The sequence below is a fragment of the Oncorhynchus gorbuscha genome, linkage group LG08, assembly GCF_021184085.1.
Source record: "Oncorhynchus gorbuscha isolate QuinsamMale2020 ecotype Even-year linkage group LG08, OgorEven_v1.0, whole genome shotgun sequence".
NCBI classification, from domain to species: Eukaryota; Metazoa; Chordata; class Actinopteri; order Salmoniformes; family Salmonidae; genus Oncorhynchus; species Oncorhynchus gorbuscha.
The window spans coordinates 4,015,527-4,041,796 of record NC_060180.1 but is presented as its reverse complement, the minus strand read 5'-3'; the positions used below and the strand labels follow the sequence as shown (position 1 = coordinate 4,041,796).

The 26,270-nt window shown below is 45.7% G+C and overlaps 1 protein-coding gene across 1 annotated transcript in view; it reads right to left on the bottom strand.

The window, feature by feature from the left end:
* Positions 1–26,270, bottom strand: part of LOC124041100 (leucine zipper putative tumor suppressor 2 homolog) — a 109,670-nt gene that overhangs the window by 40,608 nt on the left and 42,792 nt on the right. Inside the window, exon 2 of the mRNA XM_046358271.1 lies at positions 11,299–11,425. The gene's annotated coding sequence lies outside the window, so the exon portion shown is untranslated. The remainder of the gene's footprint in view (positions 1–11,298; positions 11,426–26,270) is intronic.

The window sequence follows — 26,270 nt, the reverse complement described above, 5'->3', positions numbered from 1 at the left end:
GGGAGAGAAAAAAGGTGTGAGCGAGAGACACACAACTCTACATTATAACTGGAGGGAGGGTCCATACACACACACATGCACACAAATCAATCTGTCCAGGAAATCTCTTTTGGTGAATGGTGTTCTTACTCTACCAATGAACTCCAAAAGGTGTGAGAGAGAAAGAGAGAAAAAGATGGATCAGAGAGAAAAGAAAAGATGGTGGGAGGGATAGAGAGGGAGGGAGAGAAAAAGGAGAAATAGAGAAAGATATAGAGAGATTGAGATGGATATATAGAGATATAGACAGAGAGAGATATATATATCTATCTCTAAGAGAGGAGCTATAGAGATAGACAGAGAGAGGAGCAAGAAAAAGAGATATGATATAGAGAGAGAGAAAGAGAGAGGGAGAGAGGAGACAAATCTGACCCCAATAACTACTGTGGGATATGCGTCAGAAACCTTGGGAAAATCCTCTGCATTATCATTAACAGCAGACTCATATATTTCCACAGTGAAAACAATGTACTGAGCAAATATCAAATAGGCTTTTTACCAAATGACTGTATGGCAGACCACGTATTCACCCTGCACATCCTAATTGACAAACAAACCAAAACAAATGCAAAGTCTTCTCATACTTCGTTGATTTCAAAAAAGCTTTTGAATCAATTTGGCATGAGGGTCTGCTATACAAATTGGTGGGAAATGGTGTTGGGGGAAAAACATACAACATTATAAAATCAATGCACACAAACAACACTAGGCAGTGTCAGAGGAATACCCCCCAAAATGGTTAAATACTCCAGCCACCCAAGTCATAGACTGTTTCTCTCTCTGCTACCGCACGACAAGCGCTACCGGAGCACCAAGTCTAGGTTCAAGAGGCTTCTAAACAGCTGTTCACATTCGTCATAACAAGGAGACCAAGGCACAGCAGGATTGGAATACATTCTTCTTTTATTAAATGACGAACACTTAAACTAACGTGAAGATATCAACAACTAGTGCTGACATGCAACTACACATAACCAACAAAACCTAAATGGAAGATGGAAACCTAAATAGGATCCCCAATCAGAGACCACGATAAACAGCTGCTTCTGATTGGGAACCAATTCAGGCCACCGTAGACCTACATTTACCTAGACGAACCAAAACCCCATAGATATACAAAAAACCCTAGACAAGCCAAACACACATACCACCCTCGTCACACCCTGACCTAACCAAAACAATAAAGAAAACAAAGATAACTAAGGTCAGGGCGTGACACAGCTTCTACCTCCAAGCCATTAGACTGCTGAATAACTAATCAACTGGGAACCCGGACAATTTGCATTGACCCCCCTCCCTCTCTTTTTGTACACTGCTGCTACTCACTGTTGATTATGTATGCATAGTCACTTCACCCCCACCTACATGTACAAATGACCTCCACTAACCTGTACCCCCACACTCTGACTCGGTACCGGTACCCCCACACTCTGACTCGGTACCGGTACCCCCTGTATAGCCTCATTATTATTTTATTGTGTTACTTGAGTTTATTTAGTAAATATCAGCTTAACTCTATTTTCTTAAAACTGCATTATTGGTTAAGGGCTTGTAAGTAAGCATTTCACAGTAAGGTCTACTACACCTGCTGTATTCAGCATTTCACAGTGAGGTCTACTACACCTGCTGTATTCAGCATTTCACAGTAAGGTCTACTACACCTGCTGTATTCAGCATTTCACAGTAAGGTCTACTACACCTGCTGTATTCAGCATTTCACAGTAAGGTCTACTACACCTGCTGTATTCAGCATTTCACAGTGAGGTCTACTACACCTGCTGTATTCAGCATTTCACAGTGAGGTCTACTACACCTGCTGTATTCAGCATTTCACAGTGAGGTCTACTACACCTGCTGTATTCAGCATTTCACAGTAAGGTCTACTACACCTGCTGTATTCAGCATTTCACAGTAAGGTCTACTACACCTGCTGTATTCAGCATTTCACAGTGAGGTCTACTACACCTGTTGTATTCGGCATTTCACAGTAAGGTCTACTACACCTGTTGTATTCGGCATTTCACAGTAAGGTCTACTACACCTGTTGTATTCTGCATTTCACAGTAAGGTCTACTACACCTGTTGTATTCGGCATTTCACAGTGAGGTCTACTACACCTGTTGTATTCGGCATTTCACAGTGAGGTCTACTACACCTGTTGTATTCGGCATTTCACAGTAAGGTCTACTACACCTGTTGTATTCGGCATTTCACAGTAAGGTCTACTACACCTGTTGTATTCAGCATTTCACAGTAAGGTCTACTACACCTGTTGTATTCAGCATTTCACTGTAAGGTCTACTACACCTGTTGTATTCGGCATTTCACAGTAAGGTCTACTACACCTGCTGTATTCAGCATTTCACAGTAAGGTCTACTACACCTGCTGTATTCAGCATTTCACAGTAAGGTCTACTACACCTGTTGTATTCGGCATTTCACAGTAAGGTCTACTACACCTGTTGTATTCGGCATTTCACAGTGAGGTCTACTACACCTGTTGTATTCGGCATTTCACAGTAAGGTCTACTACACCTGTTGTATTCGGCATTTCACAGTAAGGTCTACTACACCTGTTGTATTCAGCATTTCACAGTAAGGTCTACTACACCTGTTGTATTCAGCATTTCACTGTAAGGTCTACTACACCTGTTGTATTCGGCATTTCACAGTAAGGTCTACTACACCTGCTGTATTCAGCATTTCACAGTAAGGTCTACTACACCCGTTGTATTCGGCATTTCACAGTAAGGTCTTCTACACCTGTTGTATTCGGCATTTCACTGTAAGGGCTACTAGGCAGGTAGGAGAGGGGGGGGGCTTTGAGATGTACTTTCTTTGCTTTGGTTCCGTCCAGCCACTTTTCCCCATATTACCGTGTAAAGGAATAAAGTCCTTGTAAACGGTACCACATTCTGCCTGTTGTCATTCTTACTTGCACCTACAGTCCATACCTTTTTCACTTCACGGAGAGTTTAGTTGTAGCAGGGTGTTGCGTTCCCTCTTCATAGAGGCGTGCATAACACTTGCACAATTGGTGGCTGACTAAATACTTTATTGCCCCCATACTTATGTTATTGCATGACATAAGTATTTGATCACCTACCAACCAGTAAGAGTGGCATGTGGTTTGATGACACATATTGAGCTTTTTGGTCTAAACTCCACTCGCCATGTTTGGAGGAAGAAGAAGGATGAGTACAACCCCAAGAACACCATCCCAACCGTGAAGCATGGAGGTGGAAACATCATTCTTTGGGGATGCTTTTCTGCAAAGGGGACAGGACAACTGCACTGTATTGAGGGGAGGATGGATGGGGCCATGTATCGCAAGATCTTGGCTAACAACCTCCTTCCCTCAGTAAGAGCATTGAAGATGGGTCATGGCTGGGGTCTTCCAGCATGACAATGACCCGAAACACACAGCCAGGGCAACTAAGGAGTGGCTCCATGAGAAGCGTCTCAAGGTCCTGGAGTGGCCTAGCCAGTCTCCAGACCTGAACGCAATACAAAATCGCACTCACAAACTTCTACAGATGCACAATCGAGAGCATCCTGGCGGGCTGTATCACCGCCTGGTACGGCAACTGCTCCGCCCTCAACCATAAGGCTCTCCAGAGGGTAGTGAGGTCTGCACAACGCATCACCGGGCAACTGCTCCGCCCTCAACCGTAAGGCTCTCCAGAGGGTAGTGAGGACTGCACAACGCATCACCGGGCAACTGCTCCGCCCTCAACCGTAAGGCTCTCCAGAGGGTAGTGAGGACTGCACAACGCATCACCGGGGGCAAACTACCTACACCACCCGTTGTTACAGGAAGGCCATAAAGATCATCAAGGACATCAACCACCCGAACCACTGCCTGTTCACCCCGCTATCATCCAGAAGGCGAAGTCAGTACAGGTGCATCAAAGCTGGGACCGAGAGACTGAAAAACAGCTTCTATCTCAAGGCCATCAGACTGTTAAACAGCCACCACTAACATTGAGTGGCTGCTGCCAACACACTGTCATTGACACTGACCCAACTCCAGCCACTCTAATAATGGGAATGGATGGGAAATGATGTAAATATATCACTAGCCACTTTAAACAATGCTACCTTATATAATGTTACTTACCCTACATTATTAATCTCATATGCATATGTATATACTGTACTCTACATCATCGACTGCATCCTTATGTAACACATGTATCACTAGCCACTTTAACTATGCCACTTTGTTTACTTTGTCTACACACTCATCTCATATGTATATACTGTACTCGATACCATCTACTGTATGCTGCTCTGTACCATCACTCATTCATATATCCTTATGTACATGTTCCTTATCCCCTTACACTGTGTATAAGACAGTAGTTTTGGAATTGTTAGTTAGATTACTTGTTGGTTATCACTGCATTGTCGGAACTAGAAGCACAAGCATTTCGCTACACTCGCATTAACATCTGCTAACCATGTGTATGTGACAAATAAAATTTGATTTGATTTGATTTGATTTGATAAATAGTAAAGTAAAGTACAGATACCCAAAAAATGACTTAAGTAGTACTTTAATGTATTTTTACTTAATTACCACTGGAGTTTATTGATGTTTGATTTATTTTCAAAATTCTGTGTAATCTGAGAGGAAATGTGTCTCTAATATGGTCATTCATTTGGCAGGAGGTTAGGAAGTGCAGCTCAGTTTCCACCTCATTATGTGTGAAGTAGCCTGTCTTCTCTTGAGAGCCAGGTCTGCCCACGGCAGCCTCTCTCAATAGCAAGGCTTTGCTCACAGAGTCTGTACATAGCCAAGGATTTTCTTCGTTCTAGGTCAGTCACAGTGGTCAGGTATTCTGCCACTGTGTACTCTCTGTTAGGGCCAAATAGCATTCTAGTTTGCTCAGTTTTGTAGTTGTTTCTTTCCATTGTGCCTTTTTGTTTTCTCATGACTTAGTTGGGTCTAATTGTGTTGCTGTCCTGGGGCTCTGTGTGGTCTGTTTGTATTTTTGAACACAACCCAAGTCCGACAAAATCTGCACAGAAGATCTCTCTCTCCATCTCTCTCTCTCGCTCTTTGTCTCTCTCTCGCTCTCTGTCTCTCTCTCGCTCTCTGTCTCTGTCTCTGTCTCTCTCTCTGTCTCTCTCTCGCTCTCTGTCTCTCTTTCGCTCTCTGTCTCTGGGAGGCCCGGGACATTGATGAATGTTCTGAGTGTGTGTGCCGGCCGCTGGGCTGAAACTGACAGCGGAAGGACCCAGGGATGAAGGATAAGGGTTTACATTCATGTCACAACTTCCACCGAAGTTGCTCCCTCTCCTTGTTCGTGCGGCGTTCGGCGGTCGACGTCACCGGCTTTCTAGCCGCCACCCATCCATGTTTCATTGTTCCTTTTGTTTTGTCTGTTTACACACCTGGTTCCCATCTCATAATTATGTTCCTTATTTAACCCTCTGGTTTCCCTTTCTGTTTTGTGCGTTATTGTCTTTCGTGTATTCCGGTGTGTTGTATTTTGAGTCCTGTTTTGTCCTTGTTTGGAACGGCATTTTGTTACGTTTTGGAGCAAATCAGTGATTGTTACTTTTATCTGTGTCCTGCACCTGACTCCTTCGCTATCTTTTAGATCGACTCTGACAATTCAAGTTAGTGCATATCGATGAATGAACACAAAACCTGTGTCTTATTGCCAGCTCCCATGGCGGGCTCTGCTTGTTGCACTTTCAACTCTGCTGCTCCAAATTGTATGGTGATAGTGGTGTGTGGTCTACACAGCTGCTGTCCTTTCCTCTTACCTCTGTCTACATTACCAGGTTTAGCCTCTTTCTCTCCCCTCCGTACCTCCCTTCCATCTCTCTCATCGCCTCTCTCCAGCCCAGCTGTTCCCTTCCCCCACTTTGCCCAGGCATTGTAGACCTGGTCAACTCTCTCTCTCTATATATACACATCTCTCTCTTTATATATCTCTCTAAATATATATATTTCTCTATATCTCTCTCGATATATGTATCTCTCATATATATATATGTATCTTTCTCTGTGACTATATCTCTCTCTATATATCTCTCTCTATATATATGTCTCTTTGTACATCTCTATATATGTCTCTCTATATATCACTATACACATCTCTCTCTATATGTATCTCACTCTTTATATATCTATATCTCTCTCTCTCTCTCTCTCTCTCTATATATATATATATATATATATGTATATATTTCTCTATATCTCGATATATGTATCTCTCTACATATTTATATATATATATATATCTTTCTCTGTGACTATATCTCTCTATATATATCTATCTCTATATATCTCTCTCTATATATCTCTCTATATATCTCTCTCTATATATCTATACAGTGGGGAGAACAAGTATTTGATACACTGCCGATTTTGCAGGTTTTCCAACTTAAAAAGCATGTAGAGGTCTGTAATTTTTATCATAGGTATCTAAAACAAAAATCCAGAAAACACATTGTATGATTTTTAAGTAATTCATTTGCATTTTATTGCATGACAAGTATTTGATACATCAGAAAAGCAGAACTTAATATTTGGTGCAGAAACCTTTTTTTGCAATTACAGGGATCATACGTTTCCTGAAGTTCTTGACCAGGTTTGCAAACACTGCAGCAGGGATTTTGGCCCACTCCTCCATACAGACCTTCTCCAGATCCTTCAGGTTTCGGCGCTGTCGCTGGGCAATACGGACTTTCAAATCAAATCAAATCAAATCAAATTTTATTTGTCACATACACATGGTTAGCAGATGTTAATGCGAGTGTAGCGAAATGCTTGTGCTTCTAGTTCCGACAATGCAGTGATAACCAACAAGTAATCTAACTAACAATTCCAAAACTACTGTCTTATACACAGTGTAAGGGGATAAGGAACATGTACATAAGGATATATGAATGAGTGATGGTACAGAGCAGCATACAGTAGATGATATCGAGTACAGTATATACATATGAGATGAGTGTGTAGACAAAGTAAACAAAGTGGCATAGTTAAAGTGGCTAGTGATACATGTGTTACATAAGAATGCAGTCGATGATGTAGAGTACAGTATATACATATGCATATGAGATGAATAATGTAGGGTAAGTAACATTATATAAGGTAGCATTGTTTAAAGTGGCTAGTGATATATTTACATCATTTCCCATCAATTCCCATTATTAAAATGGCTGGAGTTGGGTCAGTGTCAATGACAGTGTGTTGGCAGCAGCCACTCAATGTTAGTGGTGGCTGTTTAACAGTCTGATGGCCTTGAGATAGAAGCTGTTTTTCAGTCTCTCGGTCCCAGCTTTGATGCACCTGTACTGACCTCGCCTTCTGGATGATAGCGGGGTGAACAGGCAGTGGTTCGGGTGGTTGATGTCCTTGATGATCTTTATGGCCTTCCTGTAACAACGGGTGGTGTAGGTGTCCTGGAGGGCAGGTAGTTTGCCCCCGGTGATGCGTTGTGCAGTCCTCACTACCCTCTGGAGAGCCTTACGGTTGAGGGCGGAGCAGTTGCCGTACCAGGCGGTGATACAGCCCGCCAGGATGCTCTCGATTGTGCATCTGTAGAAGTTTGTGAGTGCTTTTGGTGACAAGCCGAATTTCTTCAGCCTCCTGAGGTTGAATAGGCGCTGCTGCGCCTTCTTCACGACGCTGTCAGTGTGAGTGGACCAATTCAGTTTGTCTGTGATGTGTATGCCGAGGAACTTAAAACTAGCTACCCTCTCCACTACTGTTCCATCGATGTGGATAGGGGGTGTTCCCTCTGCTGTTTCCTGAAGTCCACAATCATCTCCTTAGTTTTGTTGACGTTGAGTGTGAGGTTATTTTCCTGACACCACACTCCGAGGGCCCTCACCTCCTCCCTGTAGGCCGTCTCGTCGTTGTTGGTAATCAAGCCTACCACTGTTGTGTAGTCCGCAAACTTGATGATTGAGTTGGAGGCGTGCGTGGCCACGCAGTCGTGGGTGAACAGGGAGTACAGGAGAGGGCTCAGAACGCACCCTTGTGGGGCCCCCGTGTTGAGGATCAGCGGGGAGGAGATGTTGTTGCCTACCCTCACCACCTGGGGGCGGCCCGTCAGGAAGTCCAGTACCCAGTTGCACAGGGCGGGGTCGAGACCCAGGGTCTCGAGCTTGATGACGAGCTTGGAGGGTACTATGGTGTTGAATGCCGAGCTGTAGTCGATGAACAGCATTCTCACATAGGTATTCCTCTTGTCCAGGTGGGTTAGGGCAGTGTGCAGTGTGGTTGAGATTGCATCGTCTGTGGACCTATTTGGGCGGTAAGCAAATTGGAGTGGGTCTAGGGTGTCAGGTAGGGTGGAGGTGATATGGTCCTTGACTAGTCTCTCAAAGCACTTCATGATGACGGAAGTGAGTGCTACGGGCGGTAGTCGTTTAGCTCAGTTACCTTAGCTTTCTTGGGAACAGGAACAATGGTGGCCCTCTTGAAGCATGTGGGAACAGCAGACTGGTATAGGGATTGATTGAATATGTCCGTAAACACACCGGCCAGCTGGTCTGCGCATGCTCTGAGGGCGCGGCTGGGGATGCCGTCTGGGCCTGCAGCCTTGCGAGGGTTAACACGTTTAAATGTCTTACTCACCTCGGCTGCAGTGAAGGAGAGACTGCATGTTTCCGTTGCAGGCCGTGTCAGTGGCACTGTATTGTCCTCAAAGCGGGCAAAAAAGTTATTTAGTCTGCCTGGGAGCAAGACATCCTGGTCCGTGACTGGGCTGGATTTCATCTTGTAGTCCGTGATTGACTGTAGACCCTGCCACATGCCTCTTGTGTCTGAGCCATTGAATTGAGATTCCACTTTGTCTCTGTACTGACGCTTAGCTTGTTTGATAGCCTTACGGAGGGAATAGCTGCACTGTTTGTATTCAGTCATGTTGCCAGACACCTTGCCCTGATTAAAAGCAGTGGTTCGCGCTTTCAGTTTCACGCGAATGCTGCCATCAATCCACGGTTTCTGGTTAGGGAATGTTTTTATCGTTGCTATGGGAACGACATCTTCGACGCACGTTCTAATGAACTCGCACACCGAATCAGCGTATTCGTCAATATATATTTATATTTTTGGACAACTTTTACTTTTACTTCACTACATTCCTAAAGAAAATAATGTACTTTTACTCTCTACATTTTCCTTGACACCCAAAAGAACTCGTTACATTTTGCTAAGCAAAATCTCGGACCTGCCTGGTGTGTTCCAAGTTCAAACCCCCGAGCTGACAAGGTACAAATCTGTCGTTCTGCCCCCGAACAGGAAGTTAACCCACTTTTCCTAGGCCGTCATTGTAAAGAAGAATTTGTTCTTAACTGACTTGCCTGGTTAAATAAAGGTAAAAAAAATAAAATAATAAAAAAATTAAAAAAGATGCTCTCTGCGCTTTTAACGGACCTCTGAGACTATCACAGTGCAGGTGCATTTATACGGAGATTTGATTACACACAGGTGGATTGTATTTATCATCATTAGTCATTTAGGTCAACATTGGATCATTCAGAGATCATCACTGAACTTCTGGAGAGAGTTTGCTGCACTGAAAGTAAAGGGGGCTGAATAATTTTGCACGCCCAATTTTTCAGTTTTTGATTTGTTAAAAAAGTTTGAAATATCCAATAAATGTCGTTCCACTTCATGATTGTGTCCCACTTGTTGTTGATTCTTCACAAAAAAATACAGTTTTATATCTTTATGTTTGAAGCCTGAAATGTGGCAAAAGGTCGTAAAGTTCAAGGGGACCGAATACTTTCGCAAGGCACTGTATCTATATTTTACTCAAGTATTACAATTGGGTACTTTTTCGCCAATGATAAACTCCCATTTGTTAGGCGAAATACCACAATGTGCAATCACAGCAGTAAGATTTGTGGGCCATTGCCATGACAAAATAGCAACCACAGGAGCGCAAACAACATCGTACATACCACCTATATTGACCTTTTTATCTATCTTTCCCTACTATTCTTACTACAACTATTTTAGGGCTGTCCCCGAACCCAAAACATTGGTCGACAGAAAGTTGTCTGTTTCGATTGGTCAAAAATGTTTCAGGGTGTATTTCTTCATCTGTAGACACAGCCTATGTGTTTGAATCAAATCAACTATATGTACTGAGCTTGTCTGATGCTTTAAGAGCACTGTCAGGATTTGGCCAGGGTTGTTCCGGTTTTTGGTCACTAGATGCCCCCATTGTGCCTTTTGACCTTTTGTTTTCCCTTGATCCCCATTATTATTTGCACCTGTGCCTCGTTTCCCCTGATTGTATTTAAACCCTTTGTTTTCCTCAGTCCTTTGCTCTGTGTTTGTATGTTAGCACCCAGCCCTAGTACTCTGAGAACTCTTGTTGATCCCGGTGGACTCTCTTGTGGAGTTCTGTTTTTTGTTCTTGTTTGTTTGTTTGTTTTTTAGTATTTGAGGCTTTTTGTGCTTTACCTTCCACCTTGTGGATTTACCTTTTTGTCTTGGAGGATTACCTTTGTTCTTGTGGAATTCCTTTTGAGGTTGTGGAGTTGCATGTTTTCCTGAAGAACTTCACTTTTTACTTCATTAAATACACTGTCTCAAGTACTGCTGTGTCTGCCTCATCTTCTGGGTTCTGCCAACTATTCGTGGCTCAGTTGGTTAAGTGACTGTTTCTCACTCCGGAGACCCGGGTTCATAACCGGGTCCTGACAGGCACTGTGATTAAATAATTAAGACGCACAAATGACTCAAGATGGAGCCAGAGGTCAACATAACCAGAAGAAATACCCGTGCCCGACCTGACCATCCTCTCTTGCCAGTAACTGGCTACACCAGGGGTCGGTGACCTTTTCATGTCAAGTGCCAATTTATCTTACCATTTCTACCAGTCTGCGTGCCAGTTATGGTTTTCATTTTCATCTGTCTTCATATCTCAAAATCACTGTCTATCTAAATCTAAATGAAAATTATACAAATCTAAAAGTTACTTCTATTGCCATTGTCAACTATGTAAAAATAGCCTACATAAAGCCAACCAATAAAAACATTGCAACCTGAAGGTAGAAAATATCCTTTCATGTCAAGTATGAACTATCAATTTATCTGAAGATTCTAGCAAACCATTTCTACCAGTCTGCAAGGGATGCAAAAGGTGATAATGGCTGATAATATAACACATGGTGTTTTCATTTGTGTGAGAAGATGGTAGACCAACACCATATATTCATGCTCGCTAGATCCATAGGGATATTGAAAGAGAATAGAATTTTAAGCCCTGGTCATACCTGTTAGTGAGTCCCAGTGTTCTCCTGATTCTCTGCGGGTGACAGGGAGGGAGGAGGTACCTCTCATCCCCAGAATCTCACTCCTCCCTGGGATGCCTCTACTCCACTACACCCACAGACCTGGAGCCTGGAAACACAGAGAGCAAAGAGAGACAGAGAGGAACTTAATACTTAATACAGATACAGAAACAGAACAGCAAATACATGTTAGTAGCAATTTCTATGACTTTTCATCATATGAAACTGTAACTCTATAGTATATCTTAAAGGTAACAGTTTTTAGTACAATACACTGGTCATTCAGTTAAATGCACTACCCAAAATGTTGTCTTCTGTGAAGTGAGAGAAGAGGAGTCCACTGCCCCCTTCTGGTTACTCAGGCAAACTGCCACTGCCACCTTGATATTCCCAGTACAATACCCCAACAAAAAAGGTACACACACACACACACACACACACACACACACACACACACACACACACACACACACACACACACACACACACACACACACACACACACACACACACACACACACACACACACACACACACAAGCACACACATCTGAGGGGAGAGCAGAGTGATATCACACTCTTTGTTTGTTTATCTCTACCATCTCTAGCTTTGACTGCAGTCTCGTGCGTGTGTGTGTGTGTGTGTGCTCTCTCACACGTTCTGAAATAGGTCACTTCAACATGAAACAACAACATTCTCTGATCCACATCCAATAGGAGAGAGGGATGAGAGGAGGAGACAGGGATGAGAGGAGGAGAGAGGGATGAGAGGAGGAGAGAGGGATGAGAGGAGGAGAGGGATGATATGAGGAGAGAGGATGGATATGAGGAGAGAGGGATGATATGAGGAGAGAGGGAAGAGAGGTGGAGAGAGGGATGATATGAGGAGAGAGGAGAGAGGGAAGAGAGGAGGAGAGAGGGAAGAGAGATGAGAGAGAAGAGTGGAGATGAGAGAGGAGAGAGAGAGGGAAGAGGGGGAAGAGAGGAGAGAGGGATGAGAGGAGATGAGAGGGAAGAGATGAGAGGGATGAGAGGAGGAGAGAGGGATGAGAGGAGGAGAGAGGGATGAGAGGAGGAGAGGGATGATATGAGGAGAGAGGGATGATATGAGGAGAGAGGGATATGAGGAGAGAGGGAAGAGAGGTGGAGAGAGGGATGATATGAGGAGAGAGGAGAGAGGGATGATAGGTGGAGAGGGATGATATGAGGAGAGGAGAAGAGAGGGAAGAGAGGAGGAGAGAGGGAAGAGAGATGAGAGAGAAGAGTGGAGATGAGAGGGAAGAGAGGAGAGAGAGAGGGAAGAGGGGGAAGAGAGGAGAGAGGGACGAGAGGAGATGAGAGGGAAGAGATGAGAGGGAAGAGAGGAGATGAGAAGGAAGAGAGGAGAGAGAGAGGGAAGAGGGGGAACAGAGGAGAGAGGAACGAGAGGAGATGAGAGGGAAGAGATGAGAGGGAAGAGAGGAGATGAGAGAGAGAAGAGGAGATGAGAGGGAAGAGAGGAGATGAGAGGGAAGAGAGGAGATGAGAGGGAAGAGATGAGAGGGAAGAGAGGAGGAGAGAGAGAAGAGAAGAGAGGAGGAGAGGGAAGAGAGGAGGAGAGGGAAGAGAGGAGGAAGAGAGGAGAGAGAGGAGGAGAGAGGGAAGAGGGGGAAGAGAGGGAAGAGAGGAGGAGAGAGGGAAGAGGGGAGATGGAAGAGGGGGAAGAGAGGGAAGAGAGGAGGAGAGCGGGAAGAGGGAAGAGAAGGGAGAGAGGAGGAGAGAGAGAAGAGAGGAGGAGAGAGGAGGAGAGAGAGAGGAGAGAGAGAAAAGAGAGGGAGAGATGAGGAGAGAGTGAAGAGAGGAGGAGAGAGAGAAGAGAGGGAAGAGAAGAGGAGAGAGAGAAAAGAGAGGGAAGAGTAGAGGAGAGAGAGAAAAGAGAGGGAAGAGAGAGGAGAGAGAGAAAAGAGAGGGAAGAGATGAGGAGAGAGAGAAGAGAGGAGGAGAGAGAGAAGAGAGGAGGAGAGAGAGAAGAGAGAGGGAAGTGAGAGGTAAGAGAGGGAAGAGAGAAGAGAGGAGAGAGAGAGAGAAGAGAGAGGGAAGTGAGAGGTAAAGTGGGGAGAGAGAGAAGAGAGGAGAGAGAGAAGAGAGGGAAGAGAAGAGGAGAGAGAGACGAGAGGAGATGAGAGGGAAGAGATGAGAGGGAAGAGAGGGAAGAGAGGAGATGAGAGGGAAGAGAGGAGATGAGAGGGAAGAGAGGAGATGAGAGGGAAGAGATGAGAGGGAAGAGAGGAGATGAGAGGGAAGAGATGAGAGGGAAGAGAGGAGATGAGAGGGAAGAGAGGAGATGAGAGGGAAGAGAGAAGAGATGAGAGGAGGAGAGAGAGGAGGAAGAGAGAGAGAGAGAGAGAGGAGGGAGAGAGAGGAGGAGAGGAAGAGAGGAGGAGGAAGAGAGGAGAGGAGAGAGAGGAGGAGAGAGAGGAGAGCGGGAGAGAGAGAGAGAGATAAGAGAGGGAAGAGATGAGGAGAGAGAGAAGAGAGGAGGAGAGAGAGAAGAGAGAGGGAAGTGAGAGGTAAGAGAGGGAAGAGAGGAGGGGAGAGAGAGAAAAGAGAGGGAAGTGAGAGGTAAGAGAGGGAAGAGAGGAGGAGAGAGGGACGAGTGGAGGAGAGAGAGGAGAGGGAAGTGAGAGGTAAGTGAGAGGTAGGAGAGGGAAGAGAGGAGGAGAGAGAGAAGAGAGAGGGAAGTGAGAGGTAAGAGAGGGAAGAGAGGAGGAGAGAGAGAGAGAGAGAGAGAAGAGAGGTAAGAGAGGGAAGAGGTAAGAGAGGGAAGAGAGGAGGGAGGGAGAGAGGGAGAGAGTGGAGGAGAGAGAGGAGAGGGAAGTGAGAGGAGGAGAGGGAAGAGGGAAGAGAGGAGGAGAGAGAGAAGAGAGAGAGAGAAGTGAGAGGTAAGAGAGGGAAGAGAGGAGAGAGGGAAGAGTGGAGGAGAGAGAGAAGAGAGAGAAGAGAGGGAAGAGAAGAGGAGAGAGAGAAGAGAGAGGGAAGTGAGAGGTAAAGTGGAGGGAAGAGAGGAGGAGAGAGAAGAGAGAGAGAAGAGAGAGGAAGAGAGGGAAGAGAGAGAGAGAGAGAAAGAGAGGGAAGAGAGAAGAGGAGGAGAGAGAAAAGAGAGGGAAGTGAGAGGTAAGAGAGGGAAGAGAGGAGGAGGAGAGAGAGAGAAAGAGAGGGAGAGAGAGAGGGAGAGAGAGAGAGAAAGTGGAGAGAGGGAAGTGAGAGGTAAGAGAGGGAAGAGAGGAAGAGAGAGAGAGAGAGAGAGAGAGAAGTGAGAGGAAGAGAGGAGAGAGGGAAGAGTGGAGGAGAGAGAGAAGAAGGAAGAGAAGAGAGAGAGAGAGAAAGAGAGGGAAGAGTAAGAGTGGAGGAGAGAGAGAAAAGAGAGAGGAAGTGAGAGGTAAGAGAGGGAAGAGAGGGAAGAGAAGAGAGAGAGAGAGAGAGAAGTGAAGTGAGAGGAAAGAGAGGGAAGAGAGAGAGGGAAGAGAGAGAGAGAGGAAAAGAGAGGGAAGTGAGAGGTAAGAGAGGGAAAGAGAGGGAAGAGAGGAGAGAGAAGTGAGAGGTAAGAGAGGGAGAGAGAGAGAGAAGAGAGGAGGAGAGAGAGAAAAGAGAGGGAAGAGAAGAGGAGAGAGAGAAAAGAGAGGGAAGTGAGAGGTAAGAGAGGGAAGAGAGAAGGAGAGAGAGAAGAGAGAGAGAAGTGAGAGGTAAGAGAGGGAAGAGAGGAGGAGAGAGAGAAGGGAGAGGGAAGTGAGAGGTAAGAGAGGGAAGAGAGGAGGAGAGAGGGAAGAGAGGAGGAGAGAGAGAAGAGAGGAGGAGAGAGAGAAAAGAGAGGGAAGAGAAGAGGAGAGAGAGAAAAGAGAGGGAAGTGAGAGGTAAGAGAGGGAAGAGAGGAGGAGAGAGAGAAGAGAGAGAGAAGTGAGAGGTAAGAGAGGGAAGAGAGGAGGAGAGAGAGAAGAGAGAGAGAGAAGTGAGAGGTAAGAGAGGGAAGAGAGGAGGAGAGAGGGAAGAGAGGAGGAGAGAGAGAAGAGAGGAGGAGAGAGAGAAGGGAGAGGGAAGTGAGAGGTAAGAGAGGGAAGAGAGAAGGAGAGAGAGAAGAGAGAGAGAAGTGAGAGGTAAGAGAGGGAAGAGAGAGGGAGAGGGAGAGAGGAGGAGAGAGAGAAGAGAGAAGAGAGTAAGAGAGGGGAGAGAGAGAGAGAGAAGAGAGAGAGAGAAGAGAGAGGGAAGTGAGAGGTAAGAGAGGGAAGAGAGAAGGAGAGAGAGAAGAGAGAGAGAAGTGAGAGGTAAGAGAGGGAAGAGAGGAGGAGAGAGAGAAGAGAGAGAGAGAAGTGAGAGGTAAGAGAGGAGGAGAGAGAGAAGAGAGGGAAGAGAGGGAAGAGAGGAGGAGAGAGAGAAGAGAGAGGGAAGTGAGAGGTAAGAGAGGGAAGAAAGGAGGAGAGAGGGAAGAGAGGAGGAGAGAGAGAAGAGAGGGAAGTGAGAGGTAAGAGGGAAGAGAGGAGGAGAGAGGAAAGAGAGAGGGAAGAGAGGAGGAGAGAGGGAAGAGAGGAGGAGAGGGAGAAGAGAGGGAAGTGAGAGGTAAGAGAGGGAAGAGAGGAGGAGAGGAGGAGAGAGGGAAGTGAGAGGTAAGAGAGGGAAGAGTGCAAAGAGAGGTATGAGAGGAGGAGAGTGGAGGACAACATTTAACTCTATCCCTATCTCTCTCTCTCCCCTCTCTAATGAATGATATAATTCAGCTGATTAATTTCGGCCTACTTGCAGTATCTTTAACCTCTCTTCCTGTCGTTGCCATAAAGTGACATTCAGGTGGTTCTGGAAGTATTCTCATGATGATGATTATTTTGTTCTGTCAGTGTGTTTCTGATATAGTGTAACAGTGTGAAACGCTGTATCGGGGGTGTGTGTGTCACGTTAATATTTTTAGGCTAATGGGGGTCCCCCTGATTTCATTGGGATGAGCAAGATAAATGAAAAATGTTCTATACTCAGCCATTATAATGATGAACAGATGAGATAAAGAATAACAAAAAATGATGCCCCACTCCCTACCCCCCTTTCAGTCTGTGTACTCAACATATATATATAATTGTAACGGTCGTCGTATGAAGGAGTTTTCATCTTGATATTTAATAAGAAACATGAACACCGAAACAAAAACAATAATCGACAACGTGAAAAAACTAAACGGAAACAGTACCGTGTGGACCAGACACTGACACGGAAACAAACACCCACATACCAACAGTGAAACCCAGGCTACCTAAGTATGATTCCCAAAGGTGCGGACTCCGGCCGCCTAACCTAAACCTATAGGGGAGGGTCTGGGTGGGTGTCTGTCCGCGGTGGCGGCTCTGGCGCGGGACATGGACCCCACTTCACCATAGTCCTTCTCGGCCTCTCTACCCGCCTCCGTGGCCTCATTAACGCGGCGACCCTCGCCGCCGACCTCGGACTGGGGACCCAAGCCACGGGTCCCGAATGGACGGGAGACTCCGGCAGCCCCCCCCTTTATTTATGTAATACTACCCCCCTTTCAGTCTATGTACTCAACATATATAATATTATTTATTTAATACTACCCCCCTTTCAGTCTATGTACTCAACATATATAATATAATTGATTTAATACTACCCCCCTTTGACCCACAATCAGCTGAACACAAGGAGGAAGGAGGAGACACCAGGGCTTGTCCTCCTGTCTTGTCCCAGCAGGAAGTCAGTCTACTGATGGACGGATGGTCAAGCCCTGTCGTGAGGGACACTGAGGTGGAGGGAGGGGGGAGGGGAGGGGGAGGCATGTCCATTTGTCACCCTGTTTTTGTCCATCCCCCACGTTGGTGACCAGCTAGGTAATTACCACTACCCACCCTGTGATGGAGGTGAGAGAAGGAGGTAGAGAAGAGAGAAGAGAAGATAGAGAGGAGGGAAGAGGGGATAGAGATAATAGGGGAGGTAGGGAAGAGGGGATAGAGATATTAGGAGAGGTAGGGAAGAGGGGATAGAGATATTAGGGGAGGTAGGGAAGAGGGGATAGAGATATTAGGAGAGGTAGGGAAGAGGGGATAGAGATATTAGGGGAGGTATGGAAGAGGGGATAGAGATATTAGGGGAGGTAGGGAAGAGGGGATAGAGATATTAGGGGAGGTAGGGAAGAGAGAGGAGAAGATAGAGAGGAGGGAAGAGGGGATAGAGATAATAGAGGAGGTAGGGAAGAGAGAGGAGAAGATAGAGAGGAGGGAAGAGGGGATAGAGATAATAGGGGAGGTAGGGAAGAGGGGATAGAGATATTAGGAGAGGTAGGGAAGAGGGGATAGAGATATTAGGGGAGGTATGGAAGAGGGGATAGAGATATTAGGGGAGGTAGGGAAGAGGGGATAGAGATATTAGGGGAGGTAGGGAAGAGAGAGGAGAAGATAGAGAGGAGGGAAGAGGGGATAGAGATAATAGAGGAGGTAGGGAAGAGAGAGGAGAAGATAGAGAGGAGGGAAGAGGGGATAGAGATAATAAGGGAGGTAGGGAAGAGGGGAAAGAGATATTAGGGGAGCTAGGGAAGAGAGAGGAGAAGATAGAGAGGAGAGAAGAGAAGAGGGGATAGAGATAATAGGGGAGGTAGGGAAGAGAGAGGGGAAGATAGAGAGGAGGGAAGAGGGGATATAGATATTAGGGGAGGTAGGGAATAGGGAAGAGGAGATAGAGATAATAGGGGAGGTAGGGAAGAGAGAGGAGAAGACAGAGAGGAGGGAAGAGGGGATAGAGATATTAGGGGAGGTAGGGAAGAGAGAGGAGAAGATAGAGGGGAGGGAAGAGGGGATAGAGATATTAGGGGAGGTAGGGAAGAGGGGATAGAGATAATAGGGGAGGTAGGGGGGAGGAGGGGGGATAGAGATAATAGGGGAGGTAGGGGGAGGGAGGAGGGGATAGAGATAATAGGGGAGGTAGGGAGGAGGAGGAGGGGATAGAGATAATAGGGGAGGTAGGGAGGAGGGAAGAGGGGATAGAGATAATAGGGGAGGTAGGGAAGAGAGAGGAGGGGATAGAGATAATAGGGGAGGTAGGGAGGGAGGAGGGGATAGAGATAATAGGGGAGGTAGGGAAGAGAGAGGATGGGATAGAGATAATAGGGGAGGTAGGGAGGAGAGAGGAGGGGATAGAGATAATAGGGGAGGTAGGGAAGAGGGGATAGAGATATTAGGGGAGGTAGGGAAGAGGGGATAGAGATATTAGGGGAGGTAGGGAAGAGGGGATAGAGATATTAGGGGAGGTAGGGAAGAGGGGATAGAGATATTAGGGGAGGTAGGGAAGAGGGAGGAGGAGATAGAGATAATAGGGGAGGTCAAACGACACCGCTGGTTCTGCTCACACTGCCCTACCCTGTGCTCTGACCTCTTTCTCCCCTCTCTCTCCAGATGAAATCTTGCGTCTTGTGACGGCCGGCCGCCCAACAACCTGCCCGCTTGACCCTATCCCCTCCTCTCTTCTCCAGACCATTTCCGGAGACCTTCTCCCTTACCTCACCTCGCTCATCAACTCATCCCTGACCGCTGGCTACGTCCCTTCCGTCTTCAAGAGAGCGAGAGTTGCACCCCTTCTGGAAAAACCTACACTCGATCCCTCCGATGTCAACAACTACAGACCAGTATCCCTTCTTTCTTTTCTCTCCAAAACTCTTGAACGTGCCGTCCTTGGCCAGCTCTCCCGCTATCTCTCTCTGAATGACCTTCTTGATCCAAATCAGTCAGGTTTCAAGACTAGTCATTCAACTGAGACTGCTCTTCTCTGTATCACGGAGGCGCTCCGCACTGTTAAAGCTAACTCTCTCTCCTCTACTCTCATCCTTCTAGACCTATCGGCTGCCTTCGATACTGTGAACCATCAGATCCTCCTCTCCACCCTCTCTGAGTTGGGCATCTCCGACGCGGCCCACGCTTGGATTGCGTCCTACCTGACAGGTCGCTCCTACCAGGTGGCGTGGCGAGAATCTGTCTCCTCACCACGCGCTCTCACCACTGGTGTCCCCCAGGGCTCTGTTCTAGGCCCTCTCCTATTTTCGCTATACACCAAGTCACTTGGCTCTGTCATAACCTCACATGGTCTCTCCTATCATTGCTATGCAGACGACACACAATTAATCTTCTCCTTTCCCCCTTCTGATGACCAGGTGGCAAATCACATCTCTGCATGTCTGGCAGACATATCAGTGTGGATGACGGATCACCACCTCAAGCTGAACCTCGGCAAGACGGAGCTGCTCTTCCTCCCGGGGAAGGACTGCCCGTTCCATGATCTCGCCATCACGGTTGACAACTCCATTGTGTCCTCCTCCCAGAGCGCTAAGAACCTTGGCGTGATCCTGGACAACACCCTGTCGTTCTCAACTAACATCAAGGCGGTGGCCCGTTCCTGTAGGTTCATGCTCTACAACATCCGCAGAGTACGACCCTGCCTCACACAGGAAGCGGCGCAGGTCCTAATCCAGGCACTTGTCATCTCCCGTCTGGATTACTGCAACTCGCTGTTGGCTGGGCTCCCTGCCTGTGCCATTAAACCCCTACAACTCATCCAGAACGCCGCAGCCCGTCTGATGTTCAACCTTCCCAAGTTCTCTCACGTCACCCCGCTCCTCCGCTCTCTCCACTGGCTTCCAGTTGAAGCTCGCATCCGCTACAAGACCATGGTGCTTGCCTACGGAGCTGTGAGGGGAACGGCACCTCAGTACCTCCAGGCTCTGATCAGGCCCTACACCCAAACAAGGGCACTGCGTTCATCCACCTCTGGCCTGCTCACCTCCCTACCACTGAGGAAGTACAGTTCCCGCTCAGCCCAGTCAAAACTGTTCGCTGCTCTGGCCCCCCAATGGTGGAACAAACTCCCTCACGACGCCAGGACAGCGGAGTCAATCACCACCTTCCGGAGACACCTGAAACCCCACCTCTTTAAGGAATACCTAGGATAGGATAAGTAATCCTTCTCACCCCCCCCTTTAAGATTTAGATGTACTATTGTAAAGTGACTGTTCCACTGGATGCCATAAGGTGAATGCACCAATTTGTAAGTCGCTCTGGATAAGAGCGTCTGCTAAATGACTTAAATGTAAATGTAAATGTAGGGAGGAGGGAGGAGGGAAGAGGGGATAGAGATAATAGGGGAGGTAGGGAAGAGGGAGGAGAGGATAGAGATAATAGGGGAGGTAGGGAAGAGGGGAAAGGAGGGGAGATAGGGAGGAGGGAGGAGGAGGGGATAGAAATATTAGGGGAGGTAGGGAAGAGGGAGGAAGGATAGAGATAATAGGGAGATAGGGAGGAGGGAGGAGGGGATAGAGATAATATTAGGGAGGTAGGGAAGATAGAGATAATAGGGGATAGAGATAATAGGGGAGGTAGGGAGGAGGGAGGAGAGGATAGAGATAATAGGGGAGGTAGGGAGGAGGGGATAGAGATAATAGGGGAGGTAGGGAGGAGGGAGGAGGGGATAGAGATAATAGGGGAGGTAGGGAGGGAGGGGATAGAGATAATAGGGGAGGTAGGGGGGAGGAGGGAAGAGGGGATAGAGATAATAGGGGATAGGGAGGAGGGAGAGATAATAGGGGATAGGTAGGGAGGAGGGAGGAGGGAGGAGGGATAGAGATAATAGGGGAGGTAGGGAGGAGGGAAGAGGGGATAGAGATAATAGGGGAGGTAGGGAGGAGGGAAGAGGGGATAGAGATAATAGGGGAGGTAGGGAGGAGGGAGGAGGGGATAGAGATAATAGGGAGGAGGGAGAGGGGAGGGAGGGGAGGTAGGGAGGAGGGAGTGAGAGAGAGGGAAGGAGGGAAGGGAGCAGAGGCAGAAGGGAGATGGAAAAACTGGTTGGCCTCTAGATTACAGAGAGCTGGTAGTCCCATCCACTAAACTACCAGGTGTGAAACAGGGAAGAGACTATACTAATTTGGTATGCTAATTTGGTATAGAGCAAACCTAAACCACTGTATTAAATTAGTCAAAACAGGAACATTTTAAATCTGGCTAGAAACTAATAATGAAATGATCTCAACAGAGAAGAATGTCCTCATGTGTGCTACCTATATCCCCCCCAATAGAATCCCCGTGCTTTAATGATGACAGCTTCTCCATCCTAGAGGGGGAGATCAACAATTTCCAGTCTCAGGGATGTCTAGTAGTCTGAAGCGGCCTAAATGTCAGAACTCGACAAGAACCTGACACCCTCAGAACACAGAGGGACAAACACCTACCTGGAGGTGACCATATGCCCTCCCCCATATGCCTCCCTAGACACAACTACGACAACATAACCAACAAAAATGGGTCACAACTCCTGCAGGCCTGTCAGACGCTGGGTATGTACATAGTCAGTGGTTGGCGTCGAGGAGACTCCTAAAGGTAGGTACATCTATATCTCTTAGCAGTAGTACCGTAGACCACTGACCTCAACCCAGAGTCTCTTAGAGCGTTCACAGTCAGTCCACTGAGACCCCTATCAGATCACAGCAAAATCACACTCCGCATGAACAGAGCTGTGCTCAAATCATGATGCATCAAAGCAAAAGTAACTAAATAATATTAAGAAATGCTATAGATAGAAGGAAAATAGTGTGGAAACCTTCCAAAAACAATTAGGCAACAACAAATTCAATCCCTTCTAGACAATTTCCTGGACAGAATGTTTTACTGTAATACTGAAGGTGTAAACTTTACAGTAGAAAACCTAAACAGTATATTTGACCTCTCAGCTTCCCTATCAAATCAAAAAATGTAAAGCAGACAACCTAAGAAAATGAACAACAATGACAAATGGTTTGATGAAGAATGCAAAAACCTAAGAAAGACATTTAGAAACCTGTCCAACCAAAAACATAGAGACCCGGAAAACCAACGCCTTCGCTATGGTGAATCACTAAAACAATACAGCAATACACTGAGGGAAAAGAAGGAACAGCACGTCAAAAATCAGCTCAATGTAATTGAAGAATCCATAGACTCTAACCACTTCTGGGAAAATTGGAAAACTCTAAACAAACAACAACACAAAGAATTATCTATCCAAAATGGAGATGTATGGGTAAACCACTTCTCTAATCTGTGTGGCTCTATAACAAAGAATAAAGAGCAAAAACATAACATGATCAAATACAAATCTTAGAATCAACTGTTAAAGACTACCAGAACCCACTGGATTCTCCAATTACATTGAATGAACTTCAGGACAAATAGAAACCCTCCAACCCAAAAAGGCCTGTGTGGCTGATGGTATCCTAAATGAAATGATCAAATATACAGACCACAAATTCCAATTGGCTGTACTTAAACTCAATAGATTCATACATTTCCTCAGCGAAAACAATGTCCTGAGCAAATGTCAAATTGGCTTTTTATCAAATTACCATACGACAGACCACATATTCACCCTAATTGACAAACAAACCAAAACAAAGGCAAAGTCTTCTTATGCTTTGCTGATTTAAAAAAAAGCTTTTGACTCAAATTGGCACGAGTGTCTGCTATACAAACTGATGGAAAGTGGTGTTTGTTAACACAATAATATAAAATCCATGTTCACAAACAACAAGCGTCCCGTTAAAATGGCCAAAAAATACACACATTTCTTCCACAGGGCCGGGGGCTGAGACAGGGATGCAGCTTAAGTCCCACCCTCTTCAACATATATATCAACGAATTGGCGAGGGCACGAGAACAGTCTGCAGCACCCGGACTCACCCTACTAGAATCTGAAGTCAAATGTCTACTGTTTGCTGATGATCTGATGCTTCCCCAACCAAGGAGGGCCTACAGCAGCACCTAGATCTTCTGCACAGATTCTGTCAAAATAATGGTGTTCCAAAAAAGGTCCAGTGAATACAAATTCTATCCAGACACCGTTGCCCTAGAAACACAAAAAACTAGACATACCTTGGCCTAAACATCAACGCCACAGGTAACTTCCACAAAGCTGTGAATGATCTGAGAGACAAGGTAAGAAGGGCCTTCTATGAAATCAAAAGGAAAATACAATTCAACATACCAATTAGGATCTGGCTGAAAATACTTCAATCAGTTATATAACCTATTGCCCTTTATGGTGGTGAAGTCTGGAGTCCGCTCACCAACCAAGAATTCACAAAATGGGACAAACACCAAATTGGGACTCTGCTTGCAGAATTCTGCAAAAATATCCTCAGTGTACAATGTAAAACACCAAATAATGCATGCAGAGCAGAATTAGGCTAAACACCATTTTAAAAATATATATATTTTTAATGGCTATATACGAATAAAACAAATCGAGGTGAGGGCGATGTAAATGCATTGGGTGGTTGATAGATTCTGTTCTTTGGGTGGCTGTTCTCTGTATGCTCTTTTCGAAAGATGGGTCCCGGTCTCAACCCAACTCGACATGAGGAGGGGTTTTAGCTGGTGGAATAGTGGGGACCAATTGGAGGTTTACTTAGTAGCAATCCAAATATGGTACAGCTATATAGACACCCAATCTTTATGCTACTTTTTAATGGTACATTTACAAACATATATTATGATAAATAGAATTGAAAGTTGTGTCTCATTATGATAGGTGGTGAAGTAAGTATAGCCAGTTATAATTGTAATGGCCTAGCAGATAATAAGAAGAGACGATCAGTATTTATCTGGCTAAAAGAGAAGGAATTTTATATTTATTGTTTACAGGAAACTCATTCAACAATTTTATATGAAGTTTTGTGTAAAAGGGACTGAGGGGATGAAATATATTTCTCCCATCGGCAAAGAAATTCAAAAAGGGATGATGATATTAATTAACATTAATTTTGATCCAAATGTGCAAACTGTCCAAACAGATCCTCAAGGTGGTTGGTGATTTTAAACATGTTATTGGACCATAACCAGATGGCTTATTGACCTATACGGTCCGAATAATGATGATCCAAGCTTCTTTGAAAATATATACAGTGGGGCAAAAAAGTATTTAGTCAGCCACCAATTGTGCAAGTTCTCCCATTTAAAAAGATGAGAGGCCTGTAATTTCCATCATAGGTAATAATAATAATAATAATACTTCAACTATGACAGACAAAATGAGGGAAAAAAATCCACAAAATTACAATCGTAGGATTTTTAATTTTAAATGCATTTATTTGCAAATTATGGTGGAAAATAAGTATTAAATAAATACACTGACCTAGTGAGATATACATGGCGGAGGCTTAATCAAGCTAGTCATCTAGAGTACTTTCTTATGTCATTCCATCTGGCACCAAACATATAAAAGGTGTTGATAGGGGACAGAATGCGGTCGGACCATCACATAATTGGCATATATATTACAGAATTTCCATGTGGGTGAGGATATTGGAAATTGAATCACAATTGAAAGAGGGAGTACTGGAGTACTGGAGGGCATACCAGTGGAAGTATACAGGGCTGGATGGCATACCAGTGGAAGTATACATGGCTGGATGGCATACCAGTGGAAGTATACAGGGCTGGATGGCATACCAGTGGAAGTATACAGGGCTGGATGGCATACCAGTGGAAGTATACAGGGCTGGAGGGCATACCAGTGGAAGTATACAGGGCTGGATGGCATACCAGTGGAAGTATACAGGGCTGGATGGCATACCAGTGGAAGTATACAGGGCTGGAGGGCATACCAGTGGAAGTATACAGGGCTGGATGGCATACCAGTGGAAGTATACAGGGCTGGATGGCATACCAGTGGAAGTATACAGGGCTGGATGGCATACCAGTGGAAGTATACAGGGCTGGATGGCATACCAGTGGAAGTATACAGGGCTGGAGGGCATACCAGTGGAAGTATACAGGGCTGGATGGCATACCAGTGGAAGTATACAGGGCTGGATGGCATACCAGTGGAAGTATACAGGGCTGGATGGCATACCAGTGGAAGTATACAGGGCTGGATGGCATACCAGTGGAAGTATACAGGGCTGGATGGCATACCAGTGGAAGTATACAGGGCTGGATGGCATACCAGTGGAAGTATACAGGGCTGGATGGCATACCAGTGGAAGTATACAGGGCTGGAGGGCATACCAGTGGAAGTATACAGGGCTGGATGGCATACCAGTGGAAGTATACAGGGCTGGATGGCATACCAGTGGAAGTATACAGGGCTGGATGGCATACCAGTGGAAGTATACAGGGCTGGAGGGCATACCAGTGGAAGTATACAGGGCTGGATGGCATACCAGTGGAAGTATACAGGGCTGGATGGCATACCAGTGGAAGTATACAGGGCTGGATGGCATACCAGTGGAAGTATACAGGGCTGGATGGCATACCAGTGGAAGTATACAGGGCTGGATGGCATACCAGTGGAAGTATACAAAACTTGTATTTATTTATTATACTCAGAGGACCATTATTAGCATGTTTTAACCACTCCTACATAAATGGTAGATTATCAGACACGCTACAAGAAGCTCTGATTTCATTCTTACTGAAACAGGATCCAAATGGTAAATATAAAGATCCAGTCCATTAATAGATTGGAGGCCTCTTACACTTCAGTGTTGTGATGCAAAAATTCTAGCTAAATGCTTGGCGCATAGAATTAAAAAGGTTTTGTCAGATATTATGAATCCTAATCAGACAGGTTTTATACATGGACGATACATTGGAGATAATATAAAGTACTGGAAACAATAGAATACTATGAAATATTAAGGACACCAGGCCTGGTTTTCATGCAGTTGAAGTCAAAAGTTTACATATGTAACGGTATAATTTTAAACCGTCCCCTCGCCCATACCCGGGCGCGAACCAGGGACCTTTTGCACACAACGACAACAGTCACCCTCGAAGCATCGTTACCAATCGCTCCACAAAAGCCGCGGCCCTTGCAGAGCAAGGGGAAACACTACTTCAAGGTCTCAGAGCAAGTGACGTAACCGATTGAAATGCTATTTAGCGCACACCGCTAACTAAGCTAGCCGTT